We start from the raw sequence: 25,425 nt of genomic DNA, 5'->3' as shown, positions 1-25,425 counted from the left end.
TGATTTATGTCATCTAAATTTTCTCTCGACTGGTCGGTGATGGTGATAACAAAAAGAACACCCGTCTAAGTTTGTTGTGGGCTTATTGTCATCTGTCCAACTCGTTTGGGGCCGACCTACGCTGCGTTTACCCGTGCGGGGTCGCCATTCCAGCACCTTAAGACCCCGACGTTGACTATTGCCCTGCCCATTGCCTCTTCAGCTTCGCGACTCGCTGAACTATATAGGTAACTCTAGTTCTCCTACGGATCTCCCCATTTCTGATTTTATCACGTAGAGATACTCGTAGCATAGCTCTCTCCATTGCCCGCTGTGTAACTTTGAGCCTTCTTATGAGGCCCATAGTTAGCGACCACGTCTCAGTTCCGTAAGTCATCACTGGCAACACGCTTTTATTTCATAGTAATATAGTTGTCGGACGAAGCAGATGGCCTACCTAACGGTAAGTGGAAAACTATCGTCTATATTCTGCAACAATGCTGCTTTACGTATTTCCCAGGACTAGCTCTGTGACACAAAGTTTACTTAACGTAAACTAGTTACTACTAAGTTTACGTAACTAAACCTCCCACCGCCATTGGCGTGCATAGAGGGTATGCACAGGGTATGGAGACTATATCCCTACGAATATTGTTAATGTGAATGTAAACTTGTTTGTTACGCTTTCATGCAAAAACTATTAAACCGATTATCACGAAACTTTGTACACATACTCCTGAAGGTATTAGAAGTAATGTAGGATGCTTTTTATCTCGAAATTAAGCTCAGTTCTCTCGGAAGAGAGGACGAAGGTGTTTGACGATTTTACTCCAGGCTTAGCTATCCTAAATACATAAAGTGCTGCCACATTTATGAGGCACATAAAAACAAAAACAAAAGCGGACGAAGTCGCGGGCAACAGCTAGTTAAATGATAAAAATCTTTGGTACGAGTTATAAAAAACTTAAGCACAGGCATTGTAACAGTTATGAATAGATTACCCTAAAGTTTTTATAACTCGTAAGTCGTATTGGATTAAAACAACTAATTTCATATCATCTGCATACCCTGTACATACCCTCTGTGCACGCCACTCACCGCACAGTTCTATTGCCTCTTGTTTTGCTATACTTAACCCTTGGACTAAATAAGCAAGTTACTTAATTGAATTTCACGTTTACGCTACAAACAAATAGGCAGACAAATGACACGCATCGTTCTAAAGTATCGCAACGTACTTGACAAACAGACTGACAACTATACAATAAATGGTACATTTTGTAACCTAAAGATCTGACACCTAGTGCAGGCGAGGCGATATATCTTTAAACCAAATTGATTAGCTTATGCCTTACTATTTACTAAATTGTACACTCTTTTGCTTAGACTCTTACTTATATCTCTGTAACTACGTCTTTCTTTGGTGTACAATAAATGTGTGAAATACAAATTTATTGCACACATAAATGTGTTAAATACACATTTATTGCACACCAAAATTCATTAATACATTAGTACTATTATAGAATCATTTTTTATGTAGTAATAATTAGCGGAATAAGCAGATTGTAAGTGGAAAAGTATCGACCATAAATAAAGCAACAAACAAAGCAATAAAAAAGCCTTCAGACCGCAATGCTGCTGAGCGGGCAGAAATAACCATTGTGGTAGTTTTTTTACAAAAACCTCTACTACTACATATATGGACGGCAGATTGGTGCAGTGGGCAGCGACCCTGCTTTCTGAGCCAAGGCCGTGGGTTCGATTCCCACAACTGGACAATGTTTGTGTGATGAACATTAATGTTTTTCAGTGTCTGGGTCTTTATCTATATATTATAAGTATTTACGTATATTATGCATATAATTATTCATCAGTCATCTTAGTACCTACATAACACAAGCTACGCTTACTTTGGGGCTAGATGGCGATGTGTGTATGTGTGTATTGTCGTAATATATTTATTATTATATATACTTACTACATACTCAGCGACGTGCATACAGCGTATGGACAAGCGGGCAGATTTATTTATTTATTTATAAGACACACCAGAAATTAATAGATCGGCAGATGATATAATACAGAGAAATTCAGTACAAGTTTTTAAAACTTAAGGGGAGGGCTTAATTAACTTTTACGTTATCCACCCTTGAGTTTTATAGCCCTGTGCGTACCATGTATGTACGCCACTGTATATACCTACCTATAAATAATTCTAAGGTTTTTGTATTGATATACAACGTTTAACTTGGACGACTGGGAGCATGGCCTAATTCTCTTTTTGGATATCGTAACTAAATTCCCATCGCTTTCAATGGATACAAGCCTTTAAACTTGTGTCGCTTTGTATTCAAGTGACGACATGTAAAGTTTGTAGGTCATAGGACAACAGCCTATAGATGAACTAAATCCACGTTGATTGTAACGTAAAAACGAAAGTAATAACGTAGTTCAGTTTGAATGGAGTGTGTTGTGATAGTAGGTAATGGATAGAAGTATACCTATTATAGTATAAAGGACTACGTAATCGATAAAAAACCTTGGGTGTGAATTATTGCTCTAACCAAGATGCTCTTATAATAATTTTAAATGACGAAGTTTTTTGTGGGCGTCTTCTTAGACCGGGACGCGTTTGGAACCCTCGTAGCTTTAGTTTTATGTTTACGAATGTGGTTTTCGCCATCAGCTCACTACCGTGTAATTCTTATGTACGCATCAAAATTGCCACCTACTTATTAGTATACTTGTACTAAGTACTACTGTACTTGAATAAAGATATTTTTGACTTTGACTTTGACTTTGACTTTGATACAAAAGGGATATGTTGTACGACCTCACTGGTGCAGTGGTAAGCGCTGTGGTTTTTTAAGTGGAGGTCCCGTATTTATAATTTATAAAATAAAAAAAATTAAACAAATTAGAATATATATTACATAAATCGTTGGAATCCTTACCCCTGAACTAATAAATCTCGTATCTTAGAGGCCAGTGCCTTTGCGAACATTGATTGAATCATTGAGATCATAATATCTAGTGCACTTTAACAAAGAAAACGTGTGTTGAGTTCTCTAACGGTTAAGTGAAAATGGCTGACTAAAACGCGTGTGTATGCGTGTGTTTATGTGTGTGCGTGTGTGTGTTTGTGTTTGTGTTTGCGTGTGTATGTATCTGTGGGTCCATCTGTGTGTGAACTTTGTGAGTGCATATCCATGTGTTCGCGTGTGTTTGTGTGCGTGTGCGCAAAACTTCTGATTAAAATGTAATTATCTTCTAAATATGTATTTATAATTATTTCTTTTTCCTCGTTATATGTTAAGAAGAGATTTTTTAAATACTTTTTAAGTTTATGCCTAGTAAAATAAGAATGAGTGTCAGGGATTTTTACATTTGAAATTAAATATTATCTTATACAATGTTGTCAATTTCTACTTAATCAAGGTGCACCCACAGGTATTGATAAGGTATCGCCGGCCGGTAAGGCAAAATACCGGTTATCTGAGCAGTCGGTTACCGGCGCAGATACAGTTGCGATCACTTTCACTGCCCGCCAGCTTTGTTTCTTTTGCGTACAACCTACGGGAAAAATTCTTGATTGTGCGGTCATTTTTCCACCTTGATATGATAAAGATATAAGCTTTCCTTTGTTTACTTCATATATTTTTGTTTGTATCAGATTTTCTGGTACATAAATCCCTATCCGTACTTCCCTACTAATATTATAATTGTGAATGTAAGTTTGGCTGTTACGCTTTCACACGAAAACTACTACATCGACCTTCACGAAACTTGTGATGTGATGAACATTAATGTTTTTCAGTGTCTGGGTCTTTATCTATATATTATAAGTATTTACGTATATTATGCATATAATTATTCATCAGTCATCTTAGTACCTACATAACACAAGCTACGCTTACTTTGGGGCTAGATGGCGATGTGTGTATGTGTGTATTGTCGTAATATATTTATTATTATATATACTTACTACATACTCAGCGACGTGCATACAGCGTATGGACAAGCGGGCAGATTTATTTATTTATTTATAAGACACACCAGAAATTAATAGATCGGCAGATGATATAATACAGAGAAATTCAGTACAAGTTTTTAAAACTTAAGGGGAGGGCTTAATTAACTTTTACGTTATCCACCCTTGAGTTTTATAGCCCTGTGCGTACCATGTATGTACGCCACTGTATATACCTACCTATAAATAATTCTAAGGTTTTTGTATTGATATACAACGTTTAACTTGGACGACTGGGAGCATGGCCTAATTCTCTTTTTGGATATCGTAACTAAATTCCCATCGCTTTCAATGGATACAAGCCTTTAAACTTGTGTCGCTTTGTATTCAAGTGACGACATGTAAAGTTTGTAGGTCATAGGACAACAGCCTATAGATGAACTAAATCCACGTTGATTGTAACGTAAAAACGAAAGTAATAACGTAGTTCAGTTTGAATGGAGTGTGTTGTGATAGTAGGTAATGGATAGAAGTATACCTATTATAGTATAAAGGACTACGTAATCGATAAAAAACCTTGGGTGTGAATTATTGCTCTAACCAAGATGCTCTTATAATAATTTTAAATGACGAAGTTTTTTGTGGGCGTCTTCTTAGACCGGGACGCGTTTGGAACCCTCGTAGCTTTAGTTTTATGTTTACGAATGTGGTTTTCGCCATCAGCTCACTACCGTGTAATTCTTATGTACGCATCAAAATTGCCACCTACTTATTAGTATACTTGTACTAAGTACTACTGTACTTGAATAAAGATATTTTTGACTTTGACTTTGACTTTGACTTTGATACAAAAGGGATATGTTGTACGACCTCACTGGTGCAGTGGTAAGCGCTGTGGTTTTTTAAGTGGAGGTCCCGTATTTATAATTTATAAAATAAAAAAAATTAAACAAATTAGAATATATATTACATAAATCGTTGGAATCCTTACCCCTGAACTAATAAATCTCGTATCTTAGAGGCCAGTGCCTTTGCGAACATTGATTGAATCATTGAGATCATAATATCTAGTGCACTTTAACAAAGAAAACGTGTGTTGAGTTCTCTAACGGTTAAGTGAAAATGGCTGACTAAAACGCGTGTGTATGCGTGTGTTTATGTGTGTGCGTGTGTGTGTTTGTGTTTGTGTTTGCGTGTGTATGTATCTGTGGGTCCATCTGTGTGTGAACTTTGTGAGTGCATATCCATGTGTTCGCGTGTGTTTGTGTGCGTGTGCGCAAAACTTCTGATTAAAATGTAATTATCTTCTAAATATGTATTTATAATTATTTCTTTTTCCTCGTTATATGTTAAGAAGAGATTTTTTAAATACTTTTTAAGTTTATGCCTAGTAAAATAAGAATGAGTGTCAGGGATTTTTACATTTGAAATTAAATATTATCTTATACAATGTTGTCAATTTCTACTTAATCAAGGTGCACCCACAGGTATTGATAAGGTATCGCCGGCCGGTAAGGCAAAATACCGGTTATCTGAGCAGTCGGTTACCGGCGCAGATACAGTTGCGATCACTTTCACTGCCCGCCAGCTTTGTTTCTTTTGCGTACAACCTACGGGAAAAATTCTTGATTGTGCGGTCATTTTTCCACCTTGATATGATAAAGATATAAGCTTTCCTTTGTTTACTTCATATATTTTTGTTTGTATCAGATTTTCTGGTACATAAATCCCTATCCGTACTTCCCTACTAATATTATAATTGTGAATGTAAGTTTGGCTGTTACGCTTTCACACGAAAACTACTACATCGACCTTCACGAAACTTTTTATACATATTCTTGGAGGTATTAGAAATAATATAGTGTACTTTTCATTGAAAAAAAAAAATTACGTAAGATAAAAACATGTTTGGGAAAAAATCTCATATATGTAAAGGTGTAGACTATGTAGCGGTATGCTGCCGCCCAAAATTACGCAGGCAAAGCCGCAGAGCACATCTAGTAATAAATAAATTAAAGAGTACTGCCTCTTAGATATAGTAGCAAGTAATCAGTGCACGAGTCGGACTCAAATCTAAAAATTAAAAAAGTCTGATAGATTTGGATTCGTTTATCATCAGCATCATCATATCAATCCATTACCGGCTTACTGCAGAGCACAGGACGCCTCCCACAATGTGACGGACTTAAGGACGTACTCCACCACGCTGGCCCAGTGCAGATTGGTGGCCTCCACACACCTTCAAGAATATTACGGAGAACTCTCAGGCATACCGGTTCCTCTCGACGTTTTCCTTCACCATTGAAGCAGGTGAGATTTTAATTGCCTAAAAAAACAAACATAAATTTTGGATAGAAGCATGCGTTACTTTGCGGAAATCCATAATACATTATGAAAACTAAGATTAATTTGCTATACTCCGCGAACAGCAGCAGAATCTGTATGGTGTAGTTTATAATTACTTCAATCCGTATACTCCACACCAAACAGATCCTCGGCAATGTAACCTCTACGCACGTTTCGCTCCGAAGCCGGAGCATCCTCCTCTTTAATTTTCATAATATAGAACATAAATTTAAAATGTTAGAGGTGCGTTCTGGGCTTCGAACTCGGTTCCTCGAAAGTGAGTCGACCTGATACCTGAGATTTCTCCATAATGTTCTCAAAGGTGTGAGAAGTCCACCAATCCTCACTGAGCCAGCGTCGTGGACTACGGCCTTAACCCCTTCTCATTGTGGGAGGAGACCGTGCCCTGTAGTGGTCCGGTAATGGGTTGTTATGATGCTGATGATGATGATGTTTCAATATAACATTATATTATACTTACGAGAAACCCATAAATAACTTTTTATACATAATGTATTGAAGCGTGGACCTGCCTCAATGTGCATATTTACAAATAACAGAAAGGAACAGAAAGGGCAAAATGAACGGCGTTTTCAGAACTTATTAAGCCGTGATTCGGCCCTGAGCACAGATAAGATTTGAGAGCTAATAAATCAAACTTCCTTCTCAAAACCGTGTATACGTGCACTATTATTTGAGATACATAGTTATTCAGTGGCGGTTTACATGCCTTAAATCTGGTAAGATAAGTCCTTTAAAGGATACGTACAGTCGCATTCAAAAACACATTAAATTTGGGTCGATTGTCGCAGTGGGCAGCCACCTAGCTTTCTGAGTCCAAGGCCGTGGATTACCACAACTGGAAAATGTTTGTGTGATGAGCATGAATGTTTTTCAGTGTCTGGGTGCTTATAGGTATATTCTAAGTATTTATGTATATTATTCATAAAAATATTCATCAGCCACCTTTGTATCCATATCACAAGCTACGCTTACTTTGGGGCTAGATGGCGATGTGTGCGTTGTCGTAATATCTTTATTTATTTTGACTGTTAAGGGGTCAGTCTTGTAATTTCTGGGGCACCTAATACCGGACACTCGATTTATCTCGCTAAGTTACAAAATTAACGATTTAAACGGTTAAAATGAGTCTTTACCGAAGCGTCAGTGACGGTCAATCTCTAATCTATTTTTAAACACTGGTCCAGGAAAGATTCAGATTAGTGTTTAAGAAAAATTGTGTTTGAGTCTTTATTGCATTTGTTATTTAATGTTGTACGAATAATAAATAAATAAATATACTACGACAATACACACATCGCCATCTAGCCCAAAAGTAAGCGTGTTATGGGTACTAGGATGGCTGATGAATATTTTTATGAATTATATACATAAATATTTAGAAAATACATATAAACACCCAGACACTGAAAAAAATTGATGCTCATCACACAAACATTTTCCAGCAGTGGGAATCGAACCCACGGCCTTGGGCTCAGAAAGCAGGGTCGCTGCAAACTGCGCCAATCGGCCGTCGAATAAAACGCAATTGTAGGCCATTTTTTTTGTTTCTTCCTCTCAGATACTTGATTGGTGGTTGGACACAGGGCGGCGCGTTGCAGGAGCCTTGCGAGGTGTTGCTGTATTTATAGGTGATGGTTTTCCGCTTACCATCAGGTAAGCCATCTTTTTGATCCGTTAATTGTTACAAATTGTTACAAATTATTTTTAAATTATTAGAAACACCGGTTTGTAATAATTTGGTGGTCAACCGTCTTAACTCCAAATTAGCCATTTTATAAGAACAGATGACCGGTTGTCAACCTTTTAGAATTGTTGGACAACTCAGCATCAGCAGTTTTGTGCGTCAGTGTACACGCTGCCAGCATGTAGAGTACTTTCGATTTCCAAACTACGCAACGATACCCATATCGCATTACGAGAGCTGATTGCTTTTACAGAACCGGACTCTGCGTTGTCCCGACTCCGTTCACATTATGGCTGAATGCATTTATACTAGACTGCTTTGACTAACTTATTTTTTTTTAAGTGAAAATTTCTTTAGGTGCGTTAACCACTTTTTGGGTGAACAAAAATCATGAAATTGCTTTATCGTCACTGGACAGTTTTAAGTATACCATTCCATAAAACGAAGTTTTACAAGAATTCGTTCACTTTTAAAACTACTGAATTGTAGAATACCCTCCCAATGAACACAAGACAGGCTAAGTCACTAGACATATTTTAAAATGCTGTTAAGGCTCATTATCTCACGAGCTCTCTTATTTATGGTATGCTAAAGTATATATATATATATTTATTTATATTTTAAATTAAAATTGTAAATAAATATACTACGATAATGCACACATCGCCATATAGCCCCAAAGTAAGCGTAGCTCGCGTTATGGGTACTTAGACTGATAAATATTTTTGATGAGTGAATATAGAATGTTTTATGGATACATATGAAAACGCAGACACTGTAAAACATTCATGTTCATCACACAAACAGGTCACGAACCCACGGCCTTGGATTCAGAAAGCAGGGTGGCAGCCAACTGCACCAATCGGCCGTCAAAGTATGTTGGGGGAGTTCTGAAGTCTACGGTCCTCGGTCAATGTTTTCTAGCAGCTCTTAGTTGATGTCTTCTGTCCATCTTTTTAGGGGTCGATCAGTGCTGCATTTACCGGTGCGAGGTAGCCTTTCCAGCACCTTGGGATCCCATATTCCATCGGCTTTTCGAGCTTGTACCCTGACCATAGCCGCTTCAGCTTAGCTACTTGTTGAGCCGGTGAGTTCTTCTACGGATCCCCTAATTTCTGATTTTATCACGTACAGAAACTCAAAGTCATCTTCATTAGGTGCCATCTTCATATTGAAACTCAGAGGTCAGCCGGTGGAATGCCCATCTTCTTCAATTCCGAAAAGGTACGTCCGGTCCACGCTCTTATATTGTCGAACCACTTCTTCTCTTTTCCCGGAAATTTTCCCTTCAAGTTATACTCCAAGTGTCGCTCTTCAACTGAAAAAAGAACTCCATACTCGAGGTACTACTGGATCTGTCATCATTTTACGTCATGTAAATTTTATGGGCGAAGCGGTAATTCTTATCATTTTTCAATTTACCTCAAAAGGTTTATCATAACTATTTTAGAAATGTGTTTCCTTTACGCACAACATTCCTGCACCATTAAAGCGAAATGTCAATGTATTTGCATTAGGACTTAACCAATTATCCAGTTTTGCATAATATATAGAACGTATTTATTCCTTAAGTAGACTTTGCTGCTAAGTGCTTACTTTGGTTGTTGGGCGTGAGAATATTTTTCTGTACAAATAATTAACAAGATAGTGTTTTTAAGCACGGTTTTGTTTAAGCAGCTTTATATTATAGTGACAGGAATAAAGAAACAAGACAAAGTGAGAAGCACGAGACATTCTTTAAAATTTCAACAACTCTCAACATTGTTGTATAACGTGCTTGTAATTCAGAATAATGAGCTTATAAATATTGTTTAAGTAAGGGTCTCTTTTCAGAACCAGAAAGGTTTAGAATTGGTTCACCAGGCTGGGCCAGATCACGCCCTTGGAGAACTCTCAGGTATGCTGGTTTCCTCACGATGTTTTCTACCTCAACGGTATACTTGTATTATAAACAGAATAGCTTTTCCAGCGGCTTCGTCTGCGTTTGTTGTTGTTTCTAATACCCTTTTTTTGAGTTCTGTATTCTTATAAATAAAAATTTAAGTGTGTCTCTAAAAATAACTGTTTTTTTAGTTGTAGTCCTTGAATTAACTCGCGATAACTTCTACGTTAAAAGTCCGATTGGAATGAATTAAAAAGTATTTTATTGCAAACATCCTTGATGATAAAGCTATTTATTTGAATAAGAATCAATACTGCGATACTTTTGTTACCCGCATTTTTGCTGGCGTTTGAATACAATTTTAGATCACAAAAGCTGCTATTGGTACTTAACTATTATGATTGATAGATATATTCCCTCGTAGTTTTTTTGTAGGTAATAATGATTATTTTAATCATGTAGTACATAACATCGGCAGTTGTCTTAGCGCACGCCTAGTAATGAATTTGATAGGCAAAATTATGCGACTTCGGGTTACATTATTGCATTTTTTATTTTCTTTTAAATGCATTATTGCCTACATTACTTTGTGGTAGTGTAGCTTTCTTTTGGCAAATGGTTAAAATCGGTCAAATTGCTTACGAAGCCTATTGGGTACAAACATACAAACAAACGAAAACATTTTTCCTCTTTATAAAATAAGTATAGAACTTAAACGGTTCCGTTCTTCCTGATATATTTTATGTATCTGGTGTATGTCGGTACGATAAAGATCATTGTAGTGGCATTTAAGATATGGTCGTAGGACTGAGTGCTACTAATTACTTTACCATTTTATGGAGAACAAGAATAATTTAAAACTTATCTAGTAGGTACTAAAACATAACTGTAGCAGTAGAGGCTTTTGTGACAGAGCTCGTGCGGGGAAGTAATACCGCTCTACCTATTTCTTTGCATTACTGTGCTCTGATCTAAAGGTCGTGGTTGAAGGTAATACAGGTTGACGCTTAACTACTACGCCTCAGTGTCCAGATGTCCTTCAAGGACATGGGGTGCCACTTTGTAGGATACTTGTATTCCCTCCGAATAGTGGTGCTTTTTTCTTTTTTTTTCCATACAAGATAGGCTTCCGCTTGACTGAATTTGAGTACCTTCTTATAATAATACTAGGTGTGCCTTCGTGTCTGCGGCTTCGCTCGCGTAATTTTAGGAGGCAGCGTACTGCTACATAGTCTACACCTATAGTCATATATGAGATTTTTTTTACATGCGCAATTTTTTTTTTCAATGATAGTATATAGTATACTATTATTTCTAATACCTCCAAGAATATGAATAAAAAGTTTCATGAAGATCGGTTCAGTGGTTTTCGCGTGAAAGCGAAACAAACAAACTTACATACACATTTATAATATTCGTAGGGATTATAAAAAAAATTGTCTGGTCCGGGAGGCTTTGGCGTTTCGACCTTTTTTTTTATAAATCTTCACTTCTGTATGAAGTGGCCGTGGCTAGTTCCCAGCCTACCGACTTCGCGTTCCGGTACGATGTGGCGTAGAAACCGATTATGCGTTTGGGTTTGATAAACGCCATTTAAAACGTTTGATAAACGTTTGATAAACGCCATACCCCTAACAGATTAACTCATTATCATCTTAGAATGTATCATAATTTACCAGCAGGTGGGATTGTAGTCAAGGGCTTACTTGTAGTGGAAAAAAAAACTGGGGACGCATGGATAAGGGAAGCATTGAATACCTCTTTTCTATGATGGGTAACAAGTAAGGTATTCATACGCTGAGCTTGATGACTTGGAGGTTGTATTTGGTCTGAAAATAGGTCTTGGTCACTATCAGGAATGTCTGATAGTAATCACCAACTTGTACTAAAGGGTTTGAGCTTTAAATTCCTTTTATTTTGTGAAGGAGGAGGTCTGTGTCAAATAGTGGTACATTAATTGCTTAAGGATGCGGCGGTTGCATTTCGGTTGGACTTAATTATAAAAACTGTAAGTAACCTGTGACCAATCCGACGTGATATTGTATTTTTTATGCATTTTATATCAAAAACTATGTCGTAGTATAATATAATTATTATGCCAAAACATTGACATGTTTATCAATTGCTGTAAAATAATTATTTTCGTTCGCGCATATAATTTGCATTCAGCATTCACTACGTAAGTGTCCCCGTTGCGAGTACAAGTAGGATGTCCAAGTTTCGGAATTTGGTTTACAGTACTAAATGGTAGATACAGTATTAATGAATTCATGAATTCTACATTCATGCATTTCGAAATTCTTAAATATATGTGATAAATAGATTTACTAATGTTTAATATAAGAGCAAAGCGGTAAATATCGAAGCGGGGAAACGATTAATAGCCCAGGGTAGGAGTTCGACTTAACTTTCACCCCTAACTTTTCTAACTGATGTGAGTTCTTTCACCCCTAACTTTTCTAACTGATGTGAGTTTTAAGTTATTAAAATATCACTAGCTTCCACGGTGATGGACAACATAGTGAGGAAACCTGCATGCCTGAGAGATATCCATAATGTTCTCAAAGGTGTGTGGAGTCCACCAATCCGCACTGAGCTAGCGTGGTGGACTACGGCCTTAACACCTTCTCATTATGGAAGATAGTGCCGTGTAGGTGGCTGGTAATGGGTTGATATGATGAAGATAAGAGTGCCAGTATTTATCAAACGAAACGAATGCCACAGAAAAACAGTAAGATACCATCCATCCATCATCAAAGTATGACAACATCGATACTAATTTATAGTAACAATTTATGGACCAAGCACATCTGCTTGGTAGGTAGGACATCTCCTACCTTATGCCTAGGTAAGTGAAAAACCATCGTCTATAAAAAGAGGCCAAACTTGCACACAGATGCAAGGAATACGACCTACAAGGTGTCGCTCAATGTGGCTGGGTGCAGGTGCCGTATCCATCAATCTGAAGCGTAGGTGTGGAGTTTCATGTGCTTGTATTTACAGCGGCTACCACGCCCTTCGGACTGGAACATAGAAGCGCTGCTGGACGACAGAAATAAGCATACTTTGTGCTTCTCCGGACGAGCTCTATCTCAAAATATACTACGTATTTTCTTTAATAGTAGCAATAAAAGCTAAATTATTTAAAACTAGCTGTAGATCCTTCTCTTTAAAACATGCCCACTGTTGAAAAAAGATGACATGACTTCATGGGCATTATCTATAGTATATAGTATATATATAGTATAGTTTAAGTTTCAAAAACCTACATGTAAGGTAAGCGTGCGTACAAGATTTTTGTATATTTTCGGTTTGCATATTGAACCTAAGTTAAATGCTGTCTCCTTAACTAGTGGGAAGTTTTGTCACCCTATAGTTAGTTGATTTAAATTAATTTGGGTCATTGTCTGAATATTTTAGACTGCAATCACTTGATCTAACTTACAGGGTATTTTCTATTCTAGCTGAAACCACGACAGTAGATTTAACAAAAGCTTATTACGACATTATTGTTTGGTTTCGACATTACGCGTATATATACCGTGTAACCGAATTAAGAAATACTGTTGAAGGGTGCATAAGTATATTAAATGAGAATAAAAAAAATTAAATTAAAAAAAGCATATTTATTTTTCCCTACAAAGTAATTTATAACATTTTAAGTGTTTACTTATGAAGAAGAAGATTTTTGAAGTCTAGACCGTCGGGCGGAAGGGCGAGACATGTACTAGACCCTGAATAGACCAAATAGACAGAGGAACATCCATGTTCTAACATCCTTACGTTGATGACACCATAGTACCATTGAAACAATGAACCGGTGGGGTCAAGTCGTGAGGGCGCGCGTGCCTGTAGAAAGTTGCTCTCAGCACTGTCACTTACACCCATCTCACTACTGCCTTGTTATATTAGATTTATTATATTTTGATATATCATATGAGAGACGGTCATGTTTAGAATACATCTGAGTCAGTGGCGTGCATAGAGAGTACGCACAGGGTATGCAGAAGATATAAAATGAAGAAAAAAAAAATTGGTTGCCTGTAAAGTCGGTATACGGGCGAAAGTTTTACGTGACAACGACTTTGAGTGGTAAAATAATTTTAATGTGAATATTCATTCGTATAGTAGGAAGAAGGATGAAATAATAGTAACAATTTAAAACATTTATTTATACAAAGAATTATATTTAAAACATTAATTTATACAAAGAATCTCGCACTGAATTTCATATTAACAAAATTTTATTTTTACCTTTACACATACGTATTTATATACAAATATACATACAATAACTTGCAATACATTTGCGTACAATGAAACAGCGTTTACTACAAAGGGACGCGTGCCTTTCACTTTTTATGTCTGTCTCTCTCGCTCTTAGGCGGGCTAACCATGCCCGAGTGGAAGGGACGCGTGCCTCTCACTCGCTCTCATTGTGAGCGCATAACGTGAGCGGAGCGTAACGCAGTTTCTTGAAGTGTCACCCGGCAAACCAATTTATAAGACGTTGTCACGTCAAAAGTCCAGTACGAGTTACTCGTATATCATTGTAAGAGCGATAGTGGGATTTTGTTACAATGGTACCATACTACCCTCATATTTTTATATACCTACTTTTAACGGATAGCTGCATATGAATTAATAATTTTGGCATATTGAATTAAGTATTTCTTTTGTGTAGCACGCTCCGACTTGCAATGTCAGCAAACCTTATCATGTAATAGCTTTAAGTTTTCATGTAAGCGAATACTGTTCTTATGAAAACAATAAATTTCTTAAACCCCAAGAGTTATAAAAAGCCTACTCTTAAGTATTTATAACTCGTACTGGAGATTTTCTTCATTTTATATCATCTGCATACACTGTGCATACACTGATCTGAGTGTTCATCGTGGAATTCAACATTGAATTAATAAGCTTGGTAATAGGGCTTGGCTTTCGTCTCTCACTCAAAATGATGTGGGAAAAGAGCATCTACTGAGTTTCTTGACAGCTTTTTCTCTGAAGAATCTACCTTCCAAATCGATGATAGAGTCACGTTAAACTGACATAGGTACTTGTGGTTTCATAAGTGCTTATAAAGTAGACCTTACTTATTTTTTTTTTTTTTTTTTAATTTTAGTATTAGAACTTTTATTGACAGGGAAATACTACTATCATGCTTATTTCTGCTGCTAAGCAGCATTGCTTTGTTCTGGTTGATGGATATACGGTTTTTTCCATGCCCTTTACAGTGTTACTCTGTTTAAAGGCGATGGCTTTCGACTTACCACCAAGTGGGCTACCTGCTAGTTTGTCAATTATTACAAAAAAAAAAACATGTGTGTAAAAGTTATACTTCTTTGGAGTAACAAGACAAAAATTATCTTTCGCCTTATTTTAACGTTGGTTGAAACAACCACACTAATAATAGATTTAGTATTTAATACATTGAAAGTTTTATTATAAAGCATTATCTCAGTATAGTACAACCAAGTTACATTCGCATTCAAAATTGAGATTTTGGAATGAGCCCGCAGACTTTGACAATTGAAAGTGTAGTTACACAGTCGAAACTTTTTTTTAAAAACTAAAATGTTGACTATAGCTACCTTCAGGGTGTCAGTTTTTAGTGACGGTGCGCGCGCGCATCTTTAAAATGTACTCTCATCATTTTTCCCTAACGCGCCAAAAGAAGTATAACTTTAACAAGCGCGAAAACTGGAATTCCAAGTTGTATGGTATTGTTATAAATAATCCTTTTTAGGTTAGCGACCCTGCCGCGCCAACTTTACGAGTCAATAACCAATTATTTAATGACACGAATAGTCTTGACCATGGGTGAACGAATCCATCGCTCGGCATTATGAACTTGAGATGAATTAACTTTATCGAGGCTCTTACAATCAAGCTAATGTATTTACTTTCATAAATATTTTGTCGATGAGATAAAAACATGATTGAATTCATGACCGAAACCGTTTAAACAAAAGTAGAACTTCCTTCAACAAAATTTTAGGTGTAATGTTTACCGTTGTAATCTAGTATTACAACGTTAAACATAACTTATACCTAGTATTTCACTGTATAAATTTGCTCCTAAAATTAATAAACTAGGTATGGCCTAGCTACACAGGGTATAAATGGTTTTCGATGGTTAAGCTACGATTTTCTCCACGTCTTGGACTCAGTAATTGTGATGACTTGAAATCGTATTTACACGTATATGTGTCTGTATGTATTTGTGAATTATTGAAGTTATACTTCTTTTAGCGCGTAAGGGATAAATGATGAGATTAAATTTTTACGAGTCGCGCGCACACCGTCACAAAAAACCGACACCCTGAATTTAGCTTTAAGGTTTGAGTGTACACTATCAATTGTCAAAGTCTGCGGGCTCAATCCGGTGATTAAATTGATTCAACAATATAGTACAAAAATCTCAAATTTTTATGTTGAGTGTAACTTAGTTGTCCGGTAATGAGTCTATTCGTATTCCGAATATAATTATGTTTATTATGTCCATTTGTTTTATTATGTAGAAATATTTTTATTGTGATATTTAAGTAACCTTTATTTAACTGGATAATGCGTTATAATAGAATACTTTTTTTCTATTGTTAGTGCGTTTTTTTTATATTATTACACTAAAGAAGTATATCTTCTAACGCGTGTACGTAAGTACACACAGGTTTTTTTAAAGCATACACGTATATATGCTAATTGTTAATTATATTTAGTTGTTGCCCATAGCATAGTTATATTCTCATTTGACCTTAAATGTAAACACAGCTGATTTTGTGGTTGTCACGGCGTATTTTTTGATGTAAATTTAGTACATATATTTCCTTCTACATAAATAGATCTTGGTTATTAATTATTACACATACTATAATACCCATTGCTTCATGGTTCGAGACTTATTGAGCTATGTCAGTAAATTTGAATTTTCGGATAATCCGTACATAGCTCTCTCCTCATAGCTCCCACCTCTGGGTGACAGAACTTTCTTATACCTAAGGTCCATAGCAAGCGACTTGTCTATTTTATTACTGTTAAAAAACAAGCAATTAAAACGAGTATTTTTTAATTTCGTCATAATAGATAAATTAGCACTGCCTGTCAATTTAAATTAGTTTTTTTAATTAGATATTCGTGTATAACATAACCGATACTACTGCCATACTACTTTAATCTAGTATAAAAAACTATATAGCACATAATATGTTATACAAACAACAGATAAACGCACTGTCGTAGATTTTAAACTCGAGTATAAATTTGTATGCTAACCATCGCCTTTAGCCAACCTCGACACACATACACACATACAGCCTTGGGTTCCATGTATGGTGGATGACGTATTCTTTCATTCATGAACTCATGTATACCCAATACAGGTAAAATTCCACAGCTTTGCATAAAAAGAACCCATATTTTTATATTTATGCACGTCAAATTATTTTGGTAGATTATTTATTTATATAAGTTTTATTTTTCAGCTGCCTTGTCTGGAAACTGAGTCCGATCTCCGGCGCATACGCACCTTTAACTTTTCGAAGCCCTTTCGACCATCCCTTTTTAATTTTAGCAATGTAACATATCATATAAATATCGACAAGCTATTTACACGTAACGTAAATTTCGTGAACGTAATATAAGCATCATTGTAATCAACCCACCACAGACCAATACAGGGGGCACGCAGTGGCGTGCATAGAGGGTATGCAGATGATATAAAATTAAGAAAATATCCAATAAGTGTTATAAATTACTTAAGGATAGGCATTGTAAGAGTTATAAAAAGCCTACTCTTAAGTATTTATAACTCGTACTGGGGATTTTCTTCATTTTATACCATCTGCATACCCTTTGCATACCCTCTATGCACGCCACTGGGGGCACGGGTGTTAAATGAGATGGGTTTTAGGTTAAAGTAGTATATATTTTTTTATATTTTGGCCAAAAAGTGGTATAATATATATGAAAAAGATTATAACAAAAAAAAAACTAAAAAAGCACTTGAAATTAAAAAACAAAAATGTTTTATTGATGTAGACCGTATCACAGGCACTTATAAAGCTTTCATACATTTAAAATGTTACCACTAATGTATGGTGATGGGGATAACTGCATTCGATAACTAAAAACTGTAGCAAGGAGGGTTCCAAACGGGCCCTGATCTAAGAAGAGCCCTCAACCAACTTAGCCAGGTTTTTTTATTCTTTATCACCATCTAACAGTCGAGTTAATGTTTAGTTATGAAGTTAGTAAGTATAAAATATCACTTGTTTTAACGCAAAATAACGTGAAGAAACCTGCACGCCTAAGATTTATCTATAATGTTTTCGAAGGTGTGTGAAGCCTTCCAAACTGCACTTAGCCAGGCTTGTGGACTACCGCGTAAACTATTCTCATTCTGAGCGGAGACCCGTGCCCTGTAGAGGGAATTAATACGTCAAAATCGCTTATTACTACTTATTACTCATTTGCTTACGTTGAAGGAAACATCGTGAGGAAACCTGCATGCCTATAGTTTCATCTATAATGATCTCAAAGGCGAAATCTGCTAAAAAACTCGGCCAGCGTGGTGAACTATGATCTAAACCCTTCTCATTTTGCCATGCTCTCGACATTTATGTTACGTATCACAAGCTTGTCGATATACTGGATGTTGGATGACATACGTTTTATAAGAGTTATTCTTTGAATTAGAAGAGCTCTTGTACAACGTCGGGTAAAGTTACGAGAGGTTTTATTACGTGAATTAAGTTGATCGTACATTAATCATATCTAGAAAAATATGATTTGCTGATTTGTTAAAATTCCGTGAGTTTACGTTTAATTTTTTTATTACAGTACAAGTAAGCCCTTGACTGCAAACTCACAGCGTGATGAGTGATGATTAGGGGTATGGCGGTTTTATCAAACTTGTAGGTACCCCTAATCGATTTCTACGCGGCATTTACCAGAAAGGTAAATAGCTTGCTATGTTTTTGTGTGGCTAAAGCAAATCAGACTAGAGCGAGGCAATCAGGACATTGCAAAATCCCAAATTGCCATCGCTTGGGATCGAACGCGGGACATCACACTTATAAGATAGCGCTTACCACTGCGTCAGGGAGTTCGTCAAACATAGTGAACTCATTTGCTTTGTTTGAATCGTTGCTAGTGGTTCTGAAAACTTCCTTGAAATGCGGCACGTACGGCATCTATCTATTAGATGTGAGTTCAACTTAAAACCTAAACTATTATAAAACTCCCCGACCATACTAGTTAAACGCAAGTTACTAGCTGAAGTAGGAAGATCATAATTTAGACTTTCTTAGGCCGTTAATTGAATACAAGTGCCGTTCAAGGAAGGCCCGCTCCGTTTTTACAAGCTATACCATTACGGGTAACTGTGAACGAATTAACGATTGTGCTGAAGTTACTACTACTATACCGGTTACTCGCGGTTTTGCGCGTGCCCGGTGTATATTTATCAGAACTTGTGCTGTACTTATAGAATACTAATAATAATAATCTGGTGAAAGCTGAAAAGGAAAAAGTATCTTAATACTTTGACCTTGATAACGAGATTACCGCCATGTGGAATGTTGAGTCGACCGTTATTGTTCCGATCGTCGTTTCAGTCAATGGTCTTCTCGCGAAAAGCTTCGACCAACATCTTAAGAAGCTTTCGCGTGGTTTTTGGATCAAGGGTCGGATACAGAAGGCAGTAGTCCTTGAAACGGCGTGTATTGTAAGGAGGTTCCGCACTCTGGAGCCCTGACCGCCGGTTGCTTGGGCATTCAAAAGCCCCGGAAGCGTATTTTATTTCTAAGCATTGTTAAGAATTAAAAAAAAAAAAAAGAATAAATGATAGATTTAGATAAAATAGAAATAGCAATTAATAGGTAATAAAAGTTCTTGTAAAATACTTATGATGCTAAGAGTCCAAAATTTTTTTTTTGGTTACAATAATTGACAGACCAAGAAGATGGCCCATGGCCCACCAGAGCTACGTGGAAATGTATCACCTTTAAACAGAGTGGCACTTTGCAGGGGATACAAAGAACACGTAAGGGATATAAGATTGGTGGACTTCACACGTACGAACCGAAATAAAACAAATAATTAAATAATTAATAATTACGACTTAACACCTTCAACTGAAGCGTATGTATTTAGTCTCATGTTGTTTTAACTACACAAAAACCCACTTCGCACCGGAGACATTGTAACAATGTTGCTTAGCGGCAGAAATAGGAATTTTTGTAGTACTTCCTCGGACGAGATCTGTCACAAAAAGCTATACTACTCTCCTCTCTATTCTCTCTCTCTCTCTATCTATTACTACTTTTCATTCGAATACTAGTCAGATACTGCAAAATAGAGTGCAACATCTGTTAAATAATGATGCAGTCATGTTAGACCCAAAACCACTACCGGTTCCTACGCGGAATCGTAAAATTGGCCGGATAATGACGGACTATCAGCCGTTGATAGAAAAAAATACTAACTACAAGTCACGGATCTTGAATGAGAACAGTTTTGACCACGCTGCCAAAGTGCGGATTGGTGGAAACACGAATTTGAGAACATTATGGGCAATTCTCGGGCATGCAGGTTTCGCTACGGTGTTTTCTTTTATCGTTTAATTTAATTGCTTAAAACACACATAGGTACCTGTTTCCGCTCTAACCCAAAAATCGTCTGGAATAAATAGTTAAGTTCTTGTTACGCGAAGCTATCTCACACCTCATATTCTCCTTCACCGCTAAAATTCACCAAGTGATATTTTGATTGCTTAAATTAAAAACGCGCATAACTCAGAAATTAGGTGCGTGCCGGGGATAGATTTCGATATCTCTGCAAGTGAGGTCGAACGAGCGAACTTGTAGCGGAATAAAAAAAGTAGAAACAGAGAAAATTAGGCTTTTAGAGAAAGTATCGTACGGGTAATCGCAACTTATTAGCATAACAAACAAACCGACTTACGCAACACACTTACAGTGTAGATCCGGGTTGCCGCGAGTTCTTATTATTAATCTACAGGCTTGAGACCATGTGCTCTGTTGGTGATTAGTTTTTTTTTTTATTTCTAAGTTCTTAGGTAAGTACAGAGGTTAGGTTAGGTTTTACTGTCATAGAATTACAACCCGAATTGGAGCTTGGTGGGTCTATGTTCTTAAAACCGTCTCTCCTATGAGAGAGGCCTGTGCCCTACAGTGGGATGTTAAAAGGCTGCAGATGATGATGTTTTTTTTAAAGTAATGATCTCAGGAAATAATACCCCATTGGGAAGTGATAGCCCAGTAGGTAGTGCGGTAGGTAGCCGAGTTCGCGTCCCAGAACGCACTTCTAACTTTCTAAGCTATGTGCGTTTTAAGATATTAAAAAATCACTCACTTCAACGGTGAAGGAAAACATCGCGAGGAAACCTGCATGACTGAGTTCGACATAATGTTCTCAAAGGTGTGTGGAATCTACAAATCCGCACTGGGCCTTCGTCTAAACCCATAAATAAATAAATATATAAATATACTACGACAATACACGCATCGCCATCTAGTCCCAAAGTAAGCGTAGCTTGTGTTGTGGGTACTAAGATAACGGATTAATAATTTTATGAATAATATACCTACATAAATACGTATAATATACTAGATGTGCCCTGCGGCTTCGCCCGCGAAATTTTAAGAGGCAGCGTACTGCTACATAGAAACATTTTTTTTTGTATTACTTTTTTTTCAATGATAATTTAAGTACTATACTATATATATATATGTTATTAATAATACCTCCAAGATTATGTATACAAAGTTTTATGAAGATCGGTACAGTAGTTTTCGTGTGAAAGCGTAACAAACAAACTTACATTCACATTTATAATATTAGTGAAAGAAAAACATTCATGTTCATCACACAAACATTTTCCAGTTCTGGGAATCGAACCCACGGCCTTGGACTCAGAAAGCAGGATCGCTGCCCACTGCGCCAATCGGCCGGCAACCCTTATCCCTTCTTATTGTGGGAGGAGACCCGTGCCCTGTATTGGGCCAGTAGTGGGTCGATATGTTGATGATAATGAGGAGAGTTTAACATCTACGCCTAAGGTTGACACACACACACACATTTTATTGGACGTGTTTCTTGCATCTGCGAAGTTTTGCTCTGTTTATATGCAATAGTTTTTATACTCTGCTAACCATAATGTATTCCATCTGATTGGTCCATCAATAAATAAAGTATTTATTTATTTTATTTATTTATACACTTTATTTGTACACCACAAATAGTAAAAAAGAACAATGGACACAACAAAAATTAACTTAAAAATTAGGATACAAAGGGCGGCCTTATCGCTTAGTAGCGATCTCTTCCAGGCAACCTTAGGATTAGGAAAACCAAGGGAAACCGATTGGTGGGGTGTATTATTATTATATACATACTTACGAACAATTACACACTAATACTTATCAAGATTACACAAATAAAATACTAATAATAATAAATAAAAAAAATAATAAACTAATATATACTAAAACATACTTAAATATGAGTAAGAGTTAATCACTGTCGTCTTTATTGCTCAAGATAAAGTACTTGTAGTAAAACATACGCGATGAAGAGTAATACTCTGAGCAGCCTAAGACTGCTTCCGTGAATGATCACTATATAAATTACAATAAGAGAGAAATAGTCTGAGCAGCCTTAGACCTTAAAAAAAAATTAAACAGCTCGAATTCCTGCGATCGCGGCCAAGTTATTCAGAATGGGATTGCATTGCATACAAATGAGCCAACATTCGACTGTTCCTCAAGGTGAGTGAGCATCGCCCACGATCGATATATTATACTTGTACCGCTCTTATAACGAAAACGCTGTTCGTATTACACTGGCAAGGTCAGCTTGCGATGTTACGGTTCTTGAAAAAGTTCGTCCGACGGCCGAGAACTTTTTTCGCGAATATCAAGTTATTCACAGTTGAATAACTTTGTAAAGGTCTTATTAGATACAATACGTTGCGGCAGTTTAGCAGAACGTTACACTTTATGGTGACGCATGCAAGGCCAATCCAACGCGTGAAACCTGCGTCCGCTTTGGCGTGCCAATTTTCGTCCAATCACAAGGAGGTTAGCTAGCAATAGGTTTACACTAAATCAAGGATCTTGTACTGCTTTCAAGGATGATTTTCAGAAAATCCCATGTGATCTGCTACCAGCCCGTGAAAGTCTCGTCAAAATCGTATCAGCTGTTCCAAATAAAAAACTGTGAAACACAGATACAGAGACTAAATTTTTAAAAACGTTTGTTAAGGGTTTTACATGTTGTCATCCGAACTTAACAAAAGACAGCTATTTTGAAACCACATACTGATGTTTATTTATTTATACACAATATACATTTATCTAAGATATAAGAACTGTAAAAGTGTCATCGCATTTAAGCTATTATATTACTCTACCACAAAAACGACTCTACAATATTTTCAGAATCAGAATCATATTAAATGAATAAATTTATTTACAGACATACCGATTGCAGAGATGTTTTATACTGATTAATTTAAACGTAGTCCGCCAATCCGCGCTGGATAGACGGGCCAGCGTGGTGGTCTACAGCCTACAGCCCTTCTCATTGTGGGAGGAAACTCGTGCCCTGGGCCTCGTGGGCCGGTAATGGGTTTATATGACGATGAATTAAAACCCAGTTACCATTCAAATATATAACAGAACAGAAAAAACAATTTTTTTTGACTATACCTATTGATGTTAGTCGTTAGCGTGCAAATTAAACATTAAGTCTAGAATAACAGGTAAAATAGCAGACCCATTCATCGATACAAATAGTAAACACGAAAAGAACACATCATTCAACAAGTATGAGTCATATTCCATTCGTTCCGACCGGCTGAATGTCACTTGTTGCAACATGCACTAAGTTGTTGCATGCAGACATGTGACGTCATCTACATGTAGCTGAGTGACGTCATTTATACTGCCCCACTAGAATTCTTTCTACCTTTTTCTAGAACTTCGTTGTTATTTTGCTACGTTATCCTTTAGATTAGTTATTTAGTAGCTTAAGGTTTATCTATATATGTAGCTTATCATGTTTTCGAATTCAAATGTGCAAAAAATTACTCCATTCTTCTGTGCGTAAAGGATGGACAGACAAACACACTTTGGTGTTTATAGTAATAGTTAGGTTTATTCTGTCTAATATTAGAAACTCGTTTTTTTTAACGATTTTACACCAAAAAACTATATTCAACGTGCAATGACCTTTTACTCTATCGTTACAAAAAATATTTAAACATTGTCTCTCTGTACAGGCATACATTTATGGATTGTTCACACGGCACGTAGGTATTTTTTGCACTCACTGAAGCTACTCAACGATTGAACAATTCAAAATACATAATCGGTTTGACGGCCGATTGGCGCAGTAGGCAGCGACCCTGCTTTCTGAGTCAAAGGCCGTGGGTTCGATTCCCACAACTGGAAGATGTTTGTGTGATGAACAGGAATGTTTTTTCAGTGTCTGGGTGTTTATATGTATTTTATCAGTATTTATGTATATTATCCATTGAATAAATATTCATCAGTCATCTTAGTTCCCATAACACAAGCTACGCTTACTTTGGGGCTAGGTGGCGGTGTGTGTATTGTCGTAGTATATTTATTATTATTTATTTATTTATTATAGGAAAAAAAAGCTATAATAGTTATGTAAAGGTATTTTGAATGGTCACTTAACTACATAAATGCTAGGTACATTATAGTTTTTCATTATTATTATTGCTCAACTGTATGTAGATATGCCGTGTTCAGTACGGTTAAATAAATAATAAATAAAAAAATATACTGCGACAATGCACACATCGCCATCTTCCCCCAAAGTAAGCATAGCCTGTGTTATGGGTACTAAGATGATTGTTGAATATTTTTATGAATAATATACAGATAAAAACTCAGACACTGAGAAACATTCATGTTCATGACACAAACATTTTCCAGTTGTGGGAATTGAACCCACGGCCTTGGACTCAGAAAGCAGGGTCGCTGCCCACTGCGCCGCTCGGCCGTCAAACAACTGTCACCACCCCTTTTCTTCACGCAGGTGTTGTACGAGGCGACTAAGGAAATATAACGGATTTTTGTAATTTTTGGCAATCTTCTCATTGCATGCATACCCTGCTCAGAAGCCCAGTGCACGCCACTGAGTGAAGCATATTTAGGGCGAATCATTTCCTTAAATGAAGCTTAAAAAAAACAAAGAGTTAAGTATAAACTAGATTTTTATCAGGAGGCTTACTACCATCGTTTAAAGCAGTATTATTTTAATTATGTTCCGGAATAATAATCCTTTTTTTAAGGTAGTCAAAGGCTAACAGATTGTAGTTGGAGGCGGTTTGGAGTTTTCCGCCAAAAAGAGAAAAGTTGCTTATCTGGGGGATGTGCTTAGGCATAGCTAAGGGCTCCTGCAACTGATGAAGTTGCTGGGAAGAGGGCATCGATCGCAAGATGTAGTCTTGGTTGCGCCACATCAGTAGCTGGGGTCGTC

General features: G+C 36.7%; 1 protein-coding gene across 2 annotated transcripts in view; it reads right to left on the bottom strand.

Moving 5' to 3' along the window:
- LOC120630426 overlaps positions 1-25,425 on the bottom strand; it is a 150,519-nt gene that overhangs the window by 84,991 nt on the left and 40,103 nt on the right. The window lies entirely within an intron of this gene.

Source organism: Pararge aegeria, chromosome 16 (genome assembly GCF_905163445.1).
Source record: "Pararge aegeria chromosome 16, ilParAegt1.1, whole genome shotgun sequence".
NCBI lineage: Eukaryota > Metazoa > Arthropoda > Insecta > Lepidoptera > Nymphalidae > Pararge > Pararge aegeria.
This window is presented reverse-complemented; position numbering and strand designations above follow the sequence as displayed.